The sequence below is a fragment of the Delphinus delphis genome, chromosome 20, assembly GCF_949987515.2.
Source record: "Delphinus delphis chromosome 20, mDelDel1.2, whole genome shotgun sequence".
NCBI lineage: Eukaryota > Metazoa > Chordata > Mammalia > Artiodactyla > Delphinidae > Delphinus > Delphinus delphis.
Genome location: NC_082702.1, coordinates 55,807,129 through 55,827,314, shown reverse-complemented (window position 1 = coordinate 55,827,314; position 20,186 = coordinate 55,807,129).

The window sequence follows — 20,186 nt, the reverse complement described above, 5'->3', positions numbered from 1 at the left end:
CCACCTGGCAGATGGTGGCTCACACCCACGTGACCGCCATCCCGTCCACCCCGGGGAAACCGAGGTCTGAGGTGCCGCGTGACCTGGCCAAAGGCACACGGCCGGCGAGGGGCCTCCTGGGGTCCCACGGGGCAGGGCCTCCAGTGCCCTCCATCCACCAGCCCTGGGAAGAAGGGCAATCACAGGGAGTGGGCAGAAGGCAGTGATGATCAAACACCTGAATGAGACGGGAGTTTCGTAGGTTCGTTTCACTAAAGGAAAAAAGCCTCCCCCTTCCTCTAAGCAGCTGCCCCGCACCTGGCCCCCCGAGGAGAGCACGGGAAACCTTCTAAGCCGACATCCGACGGACGGGGATTTGTTTTAAGCTCTTTCTACCCACTGCACTATAATCATCAGCTGTTCACGACCTCTCCACAAGCCACTCTTCCCCTCCCCGAGTTTTCAAAAGGCAAAAAGCTTTAAAAGCCTTGGTTCAAACCGGCAGAGAGGCATACACACAGAGATGCAGGGCTGGAAGGGAGGCGAGGCAGGCAGGAGGGGCCCGGGGGACCCCAGCGGCGCGGATGATGGGGCGGGGGGGGGAGCAGGAGGGACACCCTAGGCTCACCTGGAAGAAATCGTCTGCAGGTCAGGATGTCCTGTTCTCCAGGCCGTGAGGAGGGAGCTGTGCGGATGCCACCATGCCACCCAGCCTCTGTCACCAGCATCACCACGAAGGGACCTCGGCAGCAGTTACTGTCTGTGGCTGGCTTCTCCCCATCACCCCCTCCACCTGCCCTCCAGCCGAGGACCTCAGGGGCCCCCACCCTACCCACTACCATCTTCACAGCCTCTGCTTGTAGAGGTGCCCTGGACCTCAGAGACCTGCTGAACCCCCTCCCGTGGGGACTGATGAGGGGATCTGTCCACAGTGGGCTCTGCAACAGCGCTCGCCCTTTCACGGCCTGGTTCATCCACAGCAATGTGAGGTCACAGCCTTGACACTGTTCCCCCACCAGGAGGGCCGGGTGGGCCCAGGGAGATGCTAGCACAGCTTGGGAAGGGGGCAAGTTGGGTGAAACATAATTTAAACCACCCTTGGTCCCCACCTGTGTGCAAGAGAGGGGAGAACCCCCCCACCCATTTTTTGTTCCTGGATCTCAGTCCCCTGGTTTCCTGCTGGCACAAAGGGGCCAGGCCTGGGTTGACACTCCCATCCCAGGTTGCTAATTGGCCGTGACAGCGCAGACCCCTGCAAGGCTGGTGCAGGCCCGGCTGCCCACGGACAAAATCTGCCGCTTTCTCCATGGTCTCACCGTTGGACCCTGGACGTGCCCCAGGCGTGGCCAGACAGACAGGTAGATGGGGCTTTTCTACCTTAAAAAAATAAATCGATCGGCTTCTTCTCTGAGTTGACAGGAAGACGAGGTGGCAGGCGCCCCGTCTGGGGGGACGGGCATGACCTGGGGGTAATCCCAGGTCCGCAAGCCAGGCGGGGTGGGCGGCGCGCCCCAGAAGTTCCATCCCAGGCCCTCCCCCTCTCCCTCTCCACGGGCTTGGGCTTGGGCGGCGAGCCCGGCACTTACTGAGGTTCTGGAGCAGGGACGACCAGGTCTTCATGCCGAGCATGCTGTGCTGCCCCCCGCCGGGTCGCGGGGACCCGGGGGGCTCTAGGAGGGGCTTCCCCGCATAGCCCGCGGCGTGGGCGCGGGGTCACCGAGCGGCGGGGCGTCCACGCGCGCCGTGCGCTGCTGCTGCCCGCTCCGCGCCGGGGGCGGGAACCCAGGGAGGTGGTGCGCGGGGGAGGGGTGGGGGGCGAGGGGGGGTGTCACGGGACAGCGGGACGTCCCCAGAGGGGCCAGGGAAATGGGGGATCAGGAGCCGCTGGGGGCGTCCGCCTGCCTGCTGCAGGGACCTGGGAGAGGGGCGCCCGGGGGCCGCGGCAGCCTCTCACGCCGCCCGCGGGAGCGCCCCGCGCCCCCTCGCCCGCGGCTTCATGCACCGCCGGCCGTGGCTACGCGGCCGCCTGGCAGCAACCATTTTATTCCCTTCCCGCTCGGCTGGGGCCGCGCGCCTGCACCCCCCCGCCGCCCCCCGCCACCTCCCGCGCGCCTCGGCGCCCCCATCGTCCGCCTCCCCTCCCCTCCCCTCCCGCTCCCCGGCGCTCCGCCCGCTCCCCGGGCAGCCCCCGCTCCGCTGCACTTGATAACGCGCTTGTCAAGACTGCTGAGTTGTTCCTGACCTCTCCCCCGCCGCTGCTAATTAAGGCTCCGCCGTGACAGTTCAAGTGCCGAGCATCAAGTTTGCAGAACCAAAGCCTCTAATTGGGGCCGCTTTTCATTTCTCCATCCCGCGGGCTGGGGCTCCCCAGACCTGAGCACTGGCGCATTTTCCTTTTGTGTTTTTCATCAGAGGGGAGGAGAACCAGGGGGGACCGGCACCGGGAAAGGAGGGCAGGCAAACAGCCAAAAGGCACGAGGGGGAGCAGAGGAGCCGGGTGGGGGGCCCTCGCCTACCCCCCAAGAGCCCGTCGGCGGCTACGGGACGCCTCCCTCTAAGCCCACCTGACATCTCATCTAACCCAGGGGTCTCTGATCTCCTCGACTGAGGGTTGCCAGGAGCTGAGCACCCACCCCCGGCCCCCACAGGAGGCAACTGCAGGGGCACCCCCTGCCCCTCCCCTCCCCCTTGGGTGATGTGGCAAGGAGGGGCGGCCCCCAGACTGCGTGATGGGGGGCTCAGGTCGCCCAGGAGCTAATAACCCCGCAGAGGCTGCGAAGAGGCCGCCTTGCCGAGCCCCTCTCCGGCTGAGAGGTGTGCTCCTCCTTCCGCCCCGGCTCCCTCCAGGGGCCGCTGGCCTCTCCTTCCCAGATAAGTGCTGGCGAGCCTCAGGCTCTCAGTGACTCTTCAGGCTGCCTTTCTCCTCCAACGCCTACTAAATCAAGCGGGCGCTGAGAGCCACCGGCTGGGAGGAGAGGAGGGAGGAGGGGCCGGGCTGCTGGCTGGCTCTCCGGAGCTGCTGCAGGGGTGAGGGCTGGGAGAAGTCTCCGGGAGGACGAGGTGGGGGAGCTGAGCAAGAGGCCGAGACCCCGGGGTGGAGGAGGAGATCTGGGGGCGGCGGGGGGGGCGCAGGCTGGAGGAAACCGAGGTACACGAGGTCCCTGCCAGGCTGGCTAGCCAGGGCCTTTCAGCTCAGAATCCTGGAGCCTCAGGCCGCCAAGGGGCTTACGGGCACTCGGGGCGGTGATCCCCACGCTTGCCTGATTCCAGGTGATGCTGATTACATTGGGGGCCGTTATGTGGAGCCGCCAGCCAGGTGATCCTAGTTTGAGAAGCATTCTACCCCATGGGGTCTCAAACGTTGCTGCGTCTTAGAGCCTCCTGGAGCGGTTTTCAACACCTCTCCCACCCTCAGGTTGTCTGGGCCGGACCCAGACCTATGATATCACACCTCTGGGCAAGGGCCCAGACGTCAGTATCTCTTCAAGCACCTAGGGGATTCCTACTTGCAGCCTAGGTAGAAAGCCCTCGTTCCAAGACAGTGGTTCTCAGTGAGCCAGGGGGTGGTTCTGCTCCCCAACCTCCGGCATATTTGGCAAGGTCGGCAGAAATCTTTAGCTGTCACAGTGCGGACGGGGGTGCTGCTGGCCTCTCGTGGGTGGAGACCAGGGATGCTCTCAACAACCCGAGATGCACAGGACGGCCCCACCACAGAGAATCATCAGACCCCCATGTCTGTAGCGCTGAGGTCTAGGGCCCCGGGCTAGGCCAGTCCCTCCTGGCTGCAGGAAGATGCCCTTGGGAACACTACTCGAAAGGAGCCCAGCTCAGCACTTGCCCCAAGCATGCTCCCAGAGAACTGCTGGGTCTCCCTCCCTCTCTGGAACCCCTCCTGGGGCTAGAACAGCTCCGCAGAATTGCTTCCTGCAGTTGAGCTGAAATCTGGGAACTTCCAGCCCCTGGGCCAAGCCCCACTCGTCTGTCCTCAGACCCCAGATACTCACCAGCAGCCCACTTCCGGGGTCCCCTGAGTCTCCTCTGCTCCAACAGAATGTCACGCCATCCCCAGCCCACCCCTGGTTTCCTCAACTCATTCCCCACCAAAGTCCCGGGTTCTGGAATGTTCCTCAGTTTACAACATCCTTCTTAGAGTTCAGTCCTGCAGGACGATGACCACGCGTGTGTGCTCCCCCTATGCCAGCCTCCCTCCCACTCTCAGTGCCTCTGAAGATGACATTAGTAAAGGTCGCTACTGGTTCCTGCCCTACTTGGAGATGCCGAGGCTGAATTCTCCTCCTACCAAGTCAACTCCCCCACCCTCTGCTTGTCGGTTTGCTTTCTGAAACTAAGCGCTGGACCTCACATGAACGACACTGCAATTTATCAAGGGGTTTCTTCCATCGGCCAGCAGATTAGGAAACACCTGGTTTCCACATCCAACTAGTCTGCTGGCCCTCCCATGGGCGTGGGTATCTGTGTGAGGGTGATTCTCATCTCTGGGGGCCATGCCAGTCACCTGGGTTTTTTTTAAAATACCGGCCTGGGGCCCCACCCTGGACCAGTCATATCAGAATCTCTGGAGATGGGGCAGAAGCATCAATACTTCTAAAATATAGGTGGTTCCAATGTGCAGCCGGAGCTGAGAGCAGCTGCAGTAAGGACTGGGGACACAAGCTCTCCCCAGGCCAGCCCGTTTGACCTTGAACACACTTGGCAGTTCAGGCTAGAGCGGCTGTGGGGGAAGAGCTTATTGGTTCAGGGATATGGGCTGGGAGGGAAGGCAGGGTGCAGCCAGGATGGGTAGAACTCCCAGCAGCGGCGGTAACGCCCCACCACCCTCACCCTGCTGATGGCAGGAGGGGTGCCTACTGATCCCATGCAGAGCCGGCGTGGGCAAATCCTGCCACAGGCCAGGACTTGGGTGAAGGTGCGTCCCGTACGTGTCCTGGGGGCCCCTCCTCTTCATCCCACAGGGAAGAGAACAGGATCCCAGGGAGCTATGGGGTCTGCTGCTTGGTGGGAACTCTTTGAGAAGCTGCTGGGAGGAGACAGGAGTGTAGACTCAGATCCAGCTGGGCTGGTAACTCACTGTGAGCCGGGGCGAAGCGCCCAGCAGCCCTGGGCTGCAGCACCATCGTTTGTAAAGGACGGGTGAACACCTGTTCAGCCCTGCATAGAGCAAGGGCTCAAGACGAAAGAGGAAGAGAAACAAAGTCTGAACTGACTTGCTCAAGGTCACACCAACTTGCAGGGCCTCAGTTTTCTCATCTGTACAATGGGCACACTGGGCTAAATGCCCTCTTAGAAAGCCCCACCTCTAAACCACCCCCTGGCAGAGCCCAGCAAGGCCCCACTAAGCACATGGGTAAAAGACACCAAGCAGGGCAGTGGAGATGAGCACCCTGGTCTCCCCAGGGTGAAAGAAGGCTGGGTGGTGTTGGGTTTGTGCTCTGAGTCTCTAGCAACCAACTGGGCGTGGTGGGGGGGGGTGGTGGAGGGGGGAATCAATAGAAACCCCAGGAGAAGGGCCGCCAAGTGCAGTTGCTCAAGTTGTTCACTGCACAAAAGCATTTGGATGAAATGACAAATGGTTGCTGAAACCCAGCCCTCACTCTGCTCATAGAACATACCTGGGAATGTGTTCTATCTGGAGGAAGAGGTACCTTCCAATTTGCACAAAAGACCTGTATAGGCTGGTGGTGGCTCTCCTAGGGAAGGCCTGCTGCTTCCCAAATTCTGCCCTCCTACTTCCAAATTCCTTTCCTAGGGATAGTGTTTCCTTTCACTCTGAGAGCACAGACTGGAACTACACCCTCTCAGGAAGGACACAGACTCTTAAAATCATTCAAAGGGGTAAATGATTGACACCCATCATTTATAGACTGGACAAAGGAGGGCACAGGGGCAGGGTTGTCACCTAGAAATATCCTGCCTGTCTCCTGACTTGGCCCCGATGCCACACTTTCAGGGTGAATGAGTTACAGACCACCAAGCCAGCAGAAGATAGCGATGGTGTCAGATACAGTAGCAAAGTGGAAATCTCCGGAGCCCCCCAGAGCCTGAGAACAAAGGATCAAAACTGACACAAGCAAACCTGAACAGCACCTTGCTCCGGAGACGGGAGCTGGAGGGCATGGCCTCGGCCTCCCCTTCTGTAAAATGGGGCCAATGGCACTGCCCCCTGTCATGGGGTAAAATGAGGCAATGTATAGAAGGGGTTCGGAACAGGGTCTGGTGAGTTCTTTGTAAATGTTAGTTGCTATTCTTACTGTTGTTCTTCGGAAACCCCGGGCAGCACCAAGGCTTGGGTCATATTTTGGGGCTCCCTTGACCCCCATATCTGTCTCGCTGGGGGCTAAGGCAGAATCACCCCAGTCGCGTTCCTGGGGTGTGAGCACCTCGCTGACCGGCTCACACGGGGTGGCAGGGGAAGGCCACATGCAGGTGGCCTGTGGGTCCCTGGGAGGGAGCCCACCCAGGAAGCCCACCCCTTACCCTCACCCTGCTCCCCACATGCCCAGAACTTAGGGACTCCCAGCTCCTGGGGTGATGACACATTTCATCCCCGTGAGGGAGATGACAAGGTCTGCCGTGCTGACCCTCTAAGGGACAGGAGAGAAACCCAAGATGGCCTGTATCATCGCAGGTCAGAGGTGGCCTCACCCCGGCGGCCACCACATTCCTGGTGTTCGTGACCAGGCAGCTGCAGCCCAGGCCTCCCGGGGAGCCCGCCCAGCCCCTGCTTCTGGGCTCACGATGGAGGCGCACACACTCCCCCACCCTCCTACCCCTTGTCTTGCCCGCTCCGGGGTCCTGACCTTTTCCAGATAAGCCAGACAGGGCCTCGCCCCTCTCCTCTCCCCATCCCTCTCTGGCTGTTGGCTACACACTCCCAGGGCCCAGGGGGCAAACCCAGCTGCCCTTTCTTTTGGGGTCAGAGGAACGCAGGGGCGGCAGGAGCCGGCGGGCTCACCTCCTCAGCCATCCTGGGCTGGCGGCAAGCCTGGGACACCGACTTCTGGGGCTCGTTTATCAGAAGATGTCTCCGAGCCCCGTCGGCAGTCTCCTGGAGAGGAGGCCGCAGCAGCCCTCGTCAGCCTCTTTGGGTGCACAGCCGTGCGCTGTGATTCAGCAGGGAAAGGGCTGTCTCTGCGCTCACGTGGTGAAGGGTTGGGTGGCGTCCTCTGGGGCAAGCACAGCCCGTCCGACGGTCTCCCCTGGGGAGAGAGGAGGACCGAGGGCGGGGTCTTCCCTCCAGGACCGGGGTTCCTACAACCGTCTCCCAGCAGGCCTGTCCCCGCGGCAATTTTCCCTCCTACAGATGCTAGATGACTCTTCTTTAAATACCACTTAGCCGCCTCGAGGGCTTCCAAGCACACACACGGCGAGGCAGCAGAAAACCGCCGTCCCTTCCCGTCCTCAGGATCCTCGGGGATTTGCAGGCGCCCCCGGTCCCCACTGCACGGGTCTGTGCTTCTTGCCGCCGCGTGAAATGCTGGGCTGCGTGTGCTGAGGCACCAGAAGTTGAGAAGTTCCAGAGCATAAAATGGGAAGCGCTGCTCCAGAGGAAGCTCTCTGGTACGTCCCATCGCCCGGACGCCACCTCACCGCTCCAGATGCCCCAGCTCTGTCCGTCCCAGCAAAACCAGGCACACAGGATGCTAACTCTCCCTGCACCACACGTCCGACGCACCACGGCGCTGGCACGCCGCGTCTCCCAAAAGGCCCGCCCGCCCTTCGCGGCCCCTCCTTGAAGCCAGGCCTGAGTTAACTCAACGAGACGCCAGCCTCCTCTGGACCAGGCCAGGGTGAGCTGAGTCCAGATGTAAAGCTGGATGCCTAGCTTCAAATCCCAGCTCTGCTACTTAGCAACCGTGTGCTCTCTCCAAGCAAGTCGTTAGCCTCTCTGAGCCTCGGTTTCCTCATCTGGCAAATGGGGATGCTTCAAGCATCCCCTTGCAGGGTTACAGTGATGAGGACACGAGTCCATACAGGTTTGTAGGGTGCATAGAGCAGGACCTGGCCCGTGGGGTCACCTAGCCTGGGGGAGCTGGGAGGGCATCTCAGCCCAGGATGGGGGGCAGGTGGCATGAGCTGACCATGAGGGCTTCCAGGTTCTGGATGAGGGTCTGGGGGCAGCTATGGAGAGGCTCTGAGGGGCATGAAGCAGGTGGGGCTGTCCCTAGGGCCTTCCTCGATCAGACAGGCATCTTCCAAAAAAAAAAAAAAGATACTCAACTCCCCAGATCGGGGCGGGGTGTGACCTCATTTTGCAGATGAGGAAAATGAGGTGTCAAGAGGGAAAAGGACTTGGGCAGGGTCACTCACAGGAAAGGCAAGGGCTACCCCCCTTCCCCAGCCACCCCGGACCCCAGGCCAGGAATCACACCGTCTGAGCCCAGCCTTGTGGGACAGGCAAACCCCAGCCCTCAGCAGCTGGGGCTCCAGGACCGCCCCCCCATCAGCCCACAGAGTGGCCACCTGATGGGGCCTGCCCCATGGCCACCCACTGACTTCACCCCAATTAAAGGGGCCGCCTTCCCCGCGAGCTTGGGGGCCAGCCCTGCAGCCTCTACTGCTCACTCCACAGCTGGCTCACCGCCTACCTGCAGCCCCCCCTTCCCAGTTCATCATAATTATCAAACACTTAGAGCACGCTGAGCGCTCAGGGCCCGGCCTTCCTGCACACGGCTCACGGCGTGGTCTGCACAGCCTCTGCGGGGCTGCAGAAAGGAAGGGGCGCAGGGGGAGGGCGAGCTGCCCAGAGTCCCCAGCCCCCAGTGGTTTCACTGCTCCCCAAACGGCATCCCTTCACCCCCCCGTCAGCTGTGCTGACGTCAAAAGCCAGAACCTTCATCCAGCGTGGGAACTAGAGGGGCTGCTTTGCGCTTGGCAACCGACCGCCTCCTCTGAACAAGGGGGGCCGGCCATGAGTCTGTGCCTCATCTGAGGTCCTGAGCCGGGGGTCTGCGCCCAGAACGACCAGCAATGGTGCGGCACCTCTTGGGGGTCACGAATCCCGAAACACACAGGCAAGGGGGGCACCTAGTGCCAAAACACACTCCCAGAGAAGGCAAAGGTCTCCAGCCAAGACCCTTGGTGCGGGCAGGATGGGTGGAGGCATCAAACGGCTCCCAGCCTCCCCGGAGGGGTCTCCTTCCAGGACACCTGGAGGAAAGGAGGCTCTCAGTGTTTACTAACAAAATAAACAGGGGGACAGGAAATGTGAACTCCAGGCCTGGAAAAGACACCCGGCGTCCCGCCCACCAGATGCTTCTCTCTGGCAACGTCCATACCAAGGGTCCCTGTGCTCAGACCCTTCACCAGGATCCCACGAGTCCGTAAGGAGGAGATGACCACAAGCCCTCACCTGGGGACAGTCTGCGCCCATGGGAGCCCAGTGGGTCTGGGGAAGGAAGCGGCATCCGATCTAGCCTTCCAGAAGAATCCATCTCTTTAGGTCGGGGGCTGCCAGTCACACTCACCTGAGGGGGGGGTTTGAAAACTCCCAATGACTCGGCTATACCCCAAATTAACTACATCACACCCCCCGGGGAAGGGGGTGGCCCGCATCACTATTTTAAAGTCTCCCAGGGATTCTGGAAGCTGTGGACGGAGGGAGAGGTGAGTGGCTGGGTGGCAACACCCAGAGCCCAGATCCCGGCTCGCCGCCCCACGTTAATCACCCCCACCCCACCCGGCCTGGCATGTCCCAGCTCGTGAAAGTCGGGTAAATAAGTAAACAGCCATGCTGGCAGGGCCGGTAAGCACCACCAAATCAGGGATGCAAAGTCAGACAGCTTGACTCTCAAGACATAATCGGTTTAATTGCAGGGCCTCGGCATAGGCCAGGGTGGTGAACTGCTCCCGCACTCCCATCCGTTTTATTAAAATCCAATCATTTGAGTTGGCCACAGGGCTCCGGCAGGGACAAAGAGGCATCTTCAGCCAGGGTCAGACCTGATGCTGAGAGATGTGTCCGTGGGGCCCAGACACTTCTTCCTTAGGGCACACGGGCCCCGGTCTCTCTGGGAATCAGAAAGGAGACAAGGCAGGCAAGGAGGGCCTATCGCATGGCCTCCTGGGCTGAGTGGCCTGTGGGGAGGCGGCTGACAGCTCAACCCTGGGCTTCCGTATCACCATCCACCACAGGAGATGATGGCGCCATAGGCTTCCTGAGAGCGTCACGAGCTGCTGTTGTGGACTGAACGTTTGCGTCCCTGCCAGCTTCATCCATTGAAGCCCTAATCCCCAGTGCAATGGTATTCGGAGGTGGGGCCTTTGGGAGATGATTTGGTCACAAAGGTGGGGCCCCCATGAGGGGATTAGTGCCCTTATAAGAAGTGAGACAGAACTGCACACATAAGCAGCCACGTAAGGACACGGTGAGGAGACGGCCCCACCAGGAGCCCCGTCTGCCGGCACCTGATCTCGTGCTTCCAGCCTCCAGAACCATAAGGAATAAACGTCTGCCGTCTAAGCCCCCAGTCGATGGGGCTCTGTCGTAGCAGCCTGAGCAGACGAAGACAGTTGTGGAAGAATTAAAACACATTAAGTAAACGCACAATGTCAACTGACGGGCAAACAGACGCACCAGTTGTGGCGCATCCTGACAACGGGAGGCAACTCGACCACGACACAGGCACCAACGGCAGCGTGCCGAGAGAAGGAAGCCAGACTCGTAATCTTCCCGCTGAATGATTCCTATGACATGCCAGCAAAGGCGAGGCCAGAGGGATGGAAAACAGACCTGCGGTTGCAGGGGGCAGAGAAGGGGAACCAGGGGATTTTCTGGGTTGAGGGGCAAGTTTTACATCTTGACTGTGGTGGTGATCTCACCACTGTATACATTTGTGAAAACCCACCAAACAGTACACTTAACAAGAGTGAATGTTGTTGAATGTAAGCTATGTCTTTATAACCCTGATCTTATAAGGAGACTGCAAAGAGCTGGCCACAAAGCGAGGCCATCGGAGGGTGTCTGGGTGCATCCAGGGAGCTCAGATTCTATGCAAAGGGCCTGGAGGGGGAAGGCCACTGGGGCTGAGACCCTGCCCCTCGGCCGGGCTGAGCTGGGAGCCCTGGTGGGCAGGGGGGCAGGAAGGGGGCAACCGGTAATTTGTCAGATGTGGCAGACTTTTCTGTCTTTCCACAGTATTACTGTCATCGTTGCCACTGTTGTCCTCATCAGATCCTCAAAGCGGCTCTTTAAAGGCAACCTCTACATTTTGCAGGAGGCAGGATCAGAGAAGTCAAGCCCTCTCTCCAAGGTCACACAGCGGCGGTGCAGAGCCCCCACCCACAACCACTAGGCTGGTGCTCAGTGTTCTGAGAGTGACTGTCAGCCGGGTGGAAGCCAGGCGATGGGGCGTCGAAAGCCTTGTTCCCGAGAGAGGAGAGGAGCCAGCGCCGCGCTCGCATTCCAATCGATCTTACTCGGCACGTGTTTCTCCCGTCATCCGGGCCTTATGGGAACGGGCTCCTCCGGTGACCCTGCCGCAAAGGTGGCACGACAGGGCCTGATCTGGGAGCCAGGGCTCGGCCCCCGACCCCCACGCCACTGCCACCGCTATCCCAGCGAGCGCCCTGAGGTCTCCCAGCCACCCCGGGCTGTGTTTTTCCAGGCCCTTCCAGGCCGCACACCGCCAGGAATGTTGTGGGTGAGGCCGGACACAGCTGCCCGGTGCCTCCGGAAAGCCTCAGATGAGGTGTGTGGCAGGAGCCCGCCGGCAGCACGTTGCCACGAGGTGAATCAGGCACCATTAGAGTCACAAAGGCCAATTAAAACGAGAGGAAGAACAGCCCTCCGGTCCCGCAGAGCACCCTGGCCAGCTGCTCCCTGCTCCCACCTCGCCGGCCCCACGAGGCCGCTCCCTCCGCGCCCGGCCACCTGTCCCTGACAGCGGAGCCATGGACGCTGCCTCCTGGGCCTGGGCTTCGGCCGCCAGGGCCGAGGGGCGGAGGCCCCGGAGAAGCAAACGGCTCCCGGATTTTCGACTCAATTGCTGTGAGGAGAGGTGAGAAATTGCCTTTCTGACCCAAAACCCGAGTTCACAGCTGCACTTCATTACGGATTTCTCCAGGAGGCCCTGGGAGAGGCCAGCTCAGAAGGCCTCACCTGTTAACAGCAGCTGCGCCTGCCTCTTCCATAAGCCCGTTGGTGGTTTCCTGCCTGGCGCCGCAGGGGTAGGGGGTGTGGGCGGCACGGGCGGGCTGCCAGCGGTGCCCCGAAGCCCCCCTCCCCTGCCAGTCTGCATTAACTCAGCGGATGGAGGGAGGGAGAGGCGCCAGATAGGTGAGCGGGAGGGGGCGGAAATGGCCACAGGTCTGGGCCTTGCTCTCCTCAGAAGGTACCAGGAGGCAGGGGAGACATCTTCCCCCGGGGGTCCCACCCTGTTCCTCTGGGTCTCACGTCCGCCTCGCGGGGCTAACGTGCACCTGTGTCCGGGGCCCGGAGCATCGCCGGGTACGTAGCCGCTGCTCAGTAACGCCCCCTGCCCTCTGCCCTTGCAGCAGCCTCTCCGTGCTCGTGAAATGCCACCGTTCAATACCCGGCAGTTCTTTCAAGAGCACAGGAGACAGGGGTTCTCCACCCTGGCTGCATGTCAGAACCATCTGGAGGGCTTGTGGAGCCCAGAGCCAGCTACGGCAGGAGGAGAGCCAGGCTGAGGAGGCAGCCCGCGCTAGCCACCAGACTGCCCTGCCCTTCCTTCCAGCTGTGCTCTCCCTCTCCCATTAAGATTTGCACTCACGTCCCCCAACGCTGAGGTATAGAAGGCCACCCCCCGAGTCCGCCCCACCAGGAGAGAGCACACTGGCCTGGCAGAGAGAACCTGTGTGACACCAGGCAAGTCGCTTAACTTTTCCGGACCCTTGCTGACAAGGTCGGGTACCGGCAGCCTCAGAGCTGCACCTGCAAGGCACCCGAGGGTCCAGCCTCACACCTAAAATCCTGTCTCATTTCTTCTTCCGTGCATTTCCGCGCTCTCTGTGGTCTGGGGGGAAATGGGGTTTCAATTCAGTCTCTACCTCTAGATCGCTGTATGAGCTAAAAAGGCTGAGTCACCTCATCGGGGAAGTGGGAAGGATGGACCAACCTCATGGCTCATTGTGAAGGTGAAACGGGCACTGCATAAGTGCCTGGACCTGCGGCGGTGACGGCTGGCGTGTCCTGAGTCCTGAGACCTCACAGCACACCCGCCCGGCGGGTTCTTTTAGCAGCCCCATTCTCCAGATGAGAAACCTGAGGTCTGGAGAGGTCGCTTGTCCAAGGTCAACCGGTGAGGCTGGGATTGGAACCCTGAACTTGTGAGTCCAAGGTCCTGGCCCCCACATGCTCCTGTGGGCCTCGTTCTGGTGCCTCCTCTTGTCCTGGGCTCTCCCACAGGGGCCACCGGGACCTTGGTATGGCCGGAGCCGATGGGCTGAAAGAACAGGACACACATAGGGCCCTGGGCCATGAAGGGGCTGCGGCTGGGGCTGCACACTCTCACCTGTGCCCGCCACCCAGGTCCGGGAATAGAGCAGGCAAGGCATGGGGGCCCAGGTCGAGAGGTCACACTGGGTCAGTGCCTGGAGCAGCTGGCTCGAGTCCTGGATGAACAGAGAGGCCCAGTCTGGGGCTGCAGGACACACAGCACCTGACATTGTATGAGGCAGGGGTCAGGGGAGGAGAGGAGGAAGGAGGGAGGAAACTACAAAGGAAGTCCTGTGCCCGCAGAGGGAAGGCAGGTCAGGCCGGGCCGGGGGCCCTCGGTGGGCACAGACGAGGACACCGGGGCTCAGAGAGCTTAGCTCCCCCGGACGCCGGCGCACAGGAAGCCAAGTGGGACAGACGGCCACCGCTCCCGTGACACGCTGTACCCTCCCCCCTTCCACGGGCCAAGCTTCAGGCCCACCGGGGCCAGCGAGCAGGAGGTCCCACCACTACACATGCCGAGAACCAACGGCGGGCTGTCGACAGAGGACCCTGGAGGCCCCACCTGGCCCCCCTTCCTGCGCTTCTCCCATCCTGATTCCTCGTCCCCTCGGCGTCCCCCCAGGGGACCGTCCACAACACCAAGAGGTGTTTACTTGTCCCTACTACGTGGTCCTGGAGCTTCAAGCGGGTCAGCTCATGTAAGCCCCTCAGCCGTGCTTCCAGGCAAGTGCTGTGACTGTCCGCCTGTGACAGCCGGGGAAACGCAGACCCAGGGCACGGCGGCCGCCGCCGGGGGTCTCACAGCTGGTCAGGGCAGAGCCTGAGGTGGCCAGGCCGTGCGGCCCCAGAGCTCCCGCCTTTACCCAACCGGTGGAGGGATGAACAGGGGCCTTGGTGTCCTGGTAGAGCCCAGGTCCCCCCAGGAACGGGCCCCATCTTCCCATATGTGACCCTACACGGCTCCCCACCCACAGGATGCCAGGCCAGGCGAGGGTCTCTGGAAGCAAGAACGTTGACAATAATGACGACAATGGTGGCAGGGACACCGGCAGCTAATTGTTACATAACGCTCCCCGTATGCTTCCAAATGCTACGGGCACGACCGTTACTCACGGAAACTCCCAAGCCTGAGCGGGCGGGAAACGGCATTACCTGCCCATGTTACAGATGAGGCACCCACAACACAGAGAGGTTAGCTGGCCCGCCGGAGACACACAGCCAGTAGGTGTCAGAGTCCGGACGGGAGCCCATCGGCCTGACCCCAGGGCCTGTGAGATGGGGCCCCTGCAGAAACTCCACAGGCAGGCGTGGGTGGGAGCAGGCCAGCCGCCCCGGGGCTGAGGGCAGGAGGGTGCCCTCCCTCCCACCAGGAGAGGCCAGGCCTTGCAAGGGAAGCAGAAATCTGTCGTTAGCACGGTGCCAAACCCAAAGTGGCTGCGCCCGAGCTGCAATCCAATAAAAGTGCGACTCGTCTATTTATCATCCTCGGGGCTTTTTATCACAGTGCAGATGGCTGCTACCTTGGGAAGCTCAGCAGCTCCCTGCCAGCCGCCCGCCACGCGGAGCTTAGCTCAACAGAATCTGGGCCCGCACCTGCGAGGCGCCTCGTGCGGCGGCCTCCCGGGCACGCGGGGTCCCGCCCTTCCCTCTCCACGCTCACCCCCAGCCGACTCTGCAGCGTCTGCTCGGCTCTGACGGAGCAGGTAGCCCGCTCCCCTCCACCGCGCCAGCCCGGGGCCGCCACACCTGGTGCCGAGCCCCTAATTACCCCGCGTGGCAGGTGCTCCTGGGAGGGAAGAGAAGGCGGCGAGCAGCCCCGCCGGGGGGCAGAGGGGGCGGCGGGGGGCGGGCTGTGGAGCGAGAGGCCCCCCAAGCCCATCGCCAGGCGGCTCAGAACCAGGGGGCCCCGTGGGGTTGCCGCAGGCGATTCAGGCTGGAGGATAAAGCCCGAGAAGATCAAGGGCGAGGCATGCGGAAAAGACAGCGACGGCGCAGCCTCCTGGTGTGCGTGTGGCGGGGGAGCCTGGCGGGGGAGCCGGAGGAATTAGAAGCTGCTTCGAGTTCACTGGAGGCTGAGACTCAGCTGCTGCAAAGCCAGAGGCCCGCTGGGGCCTCCCGAGAAGAGGGAGGGGGGTCGCTGAACCCCTGCGAGCCTCTGTGTCCACATCTGAAACCCACATGAAGCCTGGGATTAGACGGAGTGAGGACGGTCCCCGAGGTCAGGCCTGAGGCCAGGTGCTGGTTCCAGCCGCTGCGAGCATCACAGGGCGGCAGCTTTCTCCACCAAAACAGAGCCCCAGCTGCAGCGCGCATGTGTGTGTGTGTGTGTGTGTGTGTGTGTGTGTGTGTCTGCGTGTCAGTGTGTGTCTGTGTGTGTCTCTGTGTCTCTGTGTGTGTCTGTGTGTGTCTGTGTGTGTCTCTGTGTGTGTGTGTGTGTGTCTCTGTGTGTGTGTGTGTGTGTATGTGTGTGTGTGTGTCTGCATGTCTGTCTGTCTGTGTCTCTGTGTGTGTGTGTGTGTCTGTGTCTGTGTCTCTGTGTGTGTGTCTGTGTGTGTGTGTGTGTGTGTCGGGGGGCGGGGGGAGGCTGAAGGATTCACCCCACCCAGCCTGTGAGGTCCAGGGGACCCGGGGTACCAGGGCACTGCAAGCCATGACCTCTGCCCTCTCGACTGTAGCCCAGGAAACAAAACAACCACCCCAACCCCCCACCCCCGAGGTTTCCCAGGCCGTTCCGGGTGTCCGCTCTCCAAATAAATCAGCCTCGGCAGCTGTAAAAATGAACGGCCTTCTGCATCACGCACCTCAGGGATCCAGCTGGACGAGGGGCTGCTGATCTGGAAAAGGCACTGAGCATCCTTCCTGCCAACTCTCTGGTCTTTCCCACAGGACTCGAGGCCCTGGCCATCCCCATGAAGTCCACTCCAGCTCCAGGGCTGTCGTTCCTGTCCCCCGGGGCACTGTAGCGTGTGCCCTTCCTGTTGCCTGGGAAGTCCCTCTCTGCCCTCAGAACCTGCTGGCCACCCTTCAAGGCCTCACTTAATTGCAGGAGCTCCGGGCCTCCGACAAACATTATTTCTGGTTGTCACAGGTTCTACAAGTGGGCACGATCATCCCCCCTCAGCTGAGGAGGAAACTGAAGCTCTGAGAGGTCAGGGGAACTGGGTGGGGACACCCAGCCTGCCACCTTCTCCCCGGGGCCAGGTCCTCTGTCTTCCAGATGCTAGCGCTCCTGCTGTCCCGGCCTCTCCTGTGAGGAGGAGAGTGGGGGCCTGGGCATACGTGTGCAACGTTCCCTTGTACACACGCCACACAGTCCACATTTGCCTCTAGGTTTCTGTTTTTCTAACAATACTTAAGTTCTTGCTTGTAATAATAGCTAACACATATAAATAATAGCGCAGGCCGGGCTTCCCTGGTGGCGCAGTGGTTGAGAGTCCGCCTGCCGATGCAGGGGACACGGGTTTGTGCCCCGGCCCGGGAGGATCCCACGTGCCGTGGAGCGGCTGGGCCCGTGAGCCATGGCCGCTGGGCCTGCGCATCCGGAGCCTGTGCTCCGCAACGGGAGAGGCCACAACAGTGAGAGGCCCGCGTACCGCCAGAAAAAAAAAAAAAAAAAACAGCGCAGGCCAGATCCAGATCTAAGCACTCTACATACGTTTCCTTATTCGATCCCCTCGACAACAGTAGGAGGAAGGTATTATCGATATCTCTGTTCCACAGATGGAAAGCAGCACAAAGAGGTGAAGAAACAAGCCCAAGGTCACACAGCTGGAGGAAGAATTCAAACCTGTAGTCAAGTAACCGAAGCCACGCTCTTGACCGCGTGTTGCACCTCACGGCCCTGGCGGGCCTCATCTCCAATACCACCTGGTCACAGCCGCCTGGACCATCTTTGTCTCAGACAACAGGGACCTGAGATTTCTACGCTCTAGCGGAAGCTTTCTCAGGGTGAAGGGGGGGATGGGTAATATCACCCGAGAATTCAAGGTGGCCAGCCTGCTGGGAACCACACCAGGAGACCTGTCCTGGGCTCCCAGAGACGGAAAATGCATCTCCCTCTGCCAAATAGGAAACTGACAGGGAGATGTCAGATCTCAGTGGGCACGGTGGCCAACCGGGAGAGGCCATGTGAAGACGGAGGCGGAGGTTGGAGGGATTCAGCCACAAGCCAAGGACACCTGGAGCCACCAAGGAGCTGGAGGAGGCAGGAGGGCTCCCCCCAGAGTCTCCAGGAGGAACTAACCCTGCTGACGTCTTGACTCTGGACTTCCGGCCTCCAGAACTGGGGGAACAGATTTCTGTTGTTTCACACAGAGTTTGTGATAACGTGTCATGGCAGCCCCAGGACACTAATACGGGGTCTACCAGGGAGGCCACTGCTGAGGAAGGGTCCCCATCTGACGGGCTGCCTAACTGGGACTCCTGGCACCCTCTGTGTTCAAGGCAGGTCTGAAACCTGGAGCAGTCACATCACGCCCCTCTCCCGACCAGACAATCCTGGATGACGGATTGGCACCCGAGACTGTGCATCACCGGCCTCAGTTTACCTGGGCAGTGGGGTCCAACCTCCCGCTTCCCAACACATCGCCCTTCAATTCATTCAACAAATGTGTATCAACCAGCTGGGCACCCGCACTGTTCCAAGCGCTGGGAACGGGACAGGGAAGGTGATAAAGGTCCAGCGTGCACGGGGCAGAGGCTGGGGTGGGGGAGCCAGACGGTAAGCAAGCAGACAAGTAACACCATTCCAGCCACGGACGACTGCCAGAAGGGAAACGAAGCGAGGGGAGGCGGCGGCCATGGCTGTTCTAAGGAGGGGTGGCCAGCAAGGGCCTCTCTGACGAGGTGATGCTTGACCTGAGCCCCGACGAAGGGAGGGACTGAATCCTGCAAATATCTGGAAGAAGAGGGCGCCAGGCCATTGGAACAGCAGGTGCAAAGGCCCTGGGGCAGGAACGAGATCTGTGCGCTTGAGCACCAGCAAGGCAGTCAGTGTGGCTACTACCTCTAAACTCCAACAACCTACGGTGTCTCTCCAGCCCAGACTTGCCCCAAGTCATGCGTCCGTTCATTCACTCATTCAACAAACGTTTCCTGTGCCGGGAACTGTACCAGGCTTCAAGGATACGCAGGTGAACAAGACGCGGGAAGTCCGTTTGTGTGGGGTTTACACGCTCAGGAGTCAGAGAGATGATAAAGGCAGTCCAGATAAACATGGCAACACAAGGGGGCAGGATGGGGAGAGAGGCTGGTTCTCTGGAAAAGACTTTGCCGCGGGGAGAGAGCCGGCGGGTGGGAGCCGATCGTCCCGCGGGAGAGAGGATCTGCTCTGAAGCCCAGACGGACCAACCTCCCCCTCCCTGAAGGTGAGAGCCTGGGGCTGAGCGAGCGTGAGTGCGTCTGTGTGTCTGTGCGTGTGCACACGTGTGCGTCTCTGGGCCTCTGTGTCTCCGTACGTGTGTCTGTGGATCTCTGTGCACGTGTGTACACACGTATCTGTGCTCACGTGTTGGGGAGAAGCTTCCCCAGGCAAGTCTGGACCCGAAGACTCCTCAGAAGGCCACCCCCACCGACACAGGCCCAGAATTACAAAGTGCCTCAGCGTGGTGCCTGGTGCGTGCACGTGTGCTGTGTGTGTGCATGTGTGTGAGAGAGAGCCTTGTGTTCTCCCCCAGCGAGCCCCTCGGAACAAAGTCCACCCTCTACCTCTCAGGCCCACCACCATCTGTCTCTCCCCCTCCTGCCGGGCTCGGCCATTACAGCCAGCGGGGGGCACCCGCAACCTTCCAGGCCAGGAGAGGCCAGATGGCAGGAATCAAGGCCTCCTCTCCCCCGAGGGACGTCGCGCAGGGGCTGCTGCCCCCTCCTCCGAGCCCCCCAGCCACCTGGGTCACGGGGCAGGCCACCACCCTCATCCTCGGCGTCTCCTGGCTGTCCTGACCCCGTCCCTGAGCCCCACCGCCAGCGGCCTTTTGCCACCACCACATAAATCACCATCCAGGTCACGGCCCCCAGGGCCCGCAGACAGAGTGGCTGACAGCTCCGGCCGGGGACCTCCAGGGGCCAGCGGGAAGGTCAGGAGGGCCGAGTGTTGCCCTGGGCCTCTGGGTGATGGCGCTGGCCCTACCGCGAGGGGAGGGCACCTTTGATCACAGTCCCCAGGTCAGGGACTCGGGCCAAACCTTGCCAGGTGTCTCCCACGGACAGCAGGCAGGAGGCGGCACCGGGTGGCCCTCAGCAGCTGCCTGTGTCAGCGGACTCCCAGGCCTGAACCTCTGCACGCTGTGGTCAGGGAAGGGGCAGCACGGGCACTGCCCAGGGACCACCCCTAGAACCAGCTGGACCAGGGGTCAGTGACTGGACTGTCTCTGGATTCAAATCCTCCTCTGAGTGGCCTCACCCTTTGTGTCTTCACACCGACTTTATAGGGATTTCGCGAGAATCCTCACCTAGGCTAACAGTCATACAACAAACGGAGGGGACAGAGGCTGGGCTGGACGCGCAGGCTCTGGATCCAACTGCTTGGTTTGCATTCTGGTGTCTTGGGGAGCCTGAGCAAGTGACTCGGCTGCCTGGGCCTCAGTTTCCCCATCTGCGAAGGAGGGGAGGTGACTGCACCTACCTCCCTAGGCTCCCCTTAGGATCAAAAGAGGCAGCGCTTGGAACAGGGTCTGCACCTAGTATGACCTACCCATTAAGGTCCTAGGGGTGGGCCCTGGGGGTACCAATAGGTACAGTGAGAAGGCACACCCTCCCCTCCCCCCTTCCCTCCCCTCCCCCACGCAGA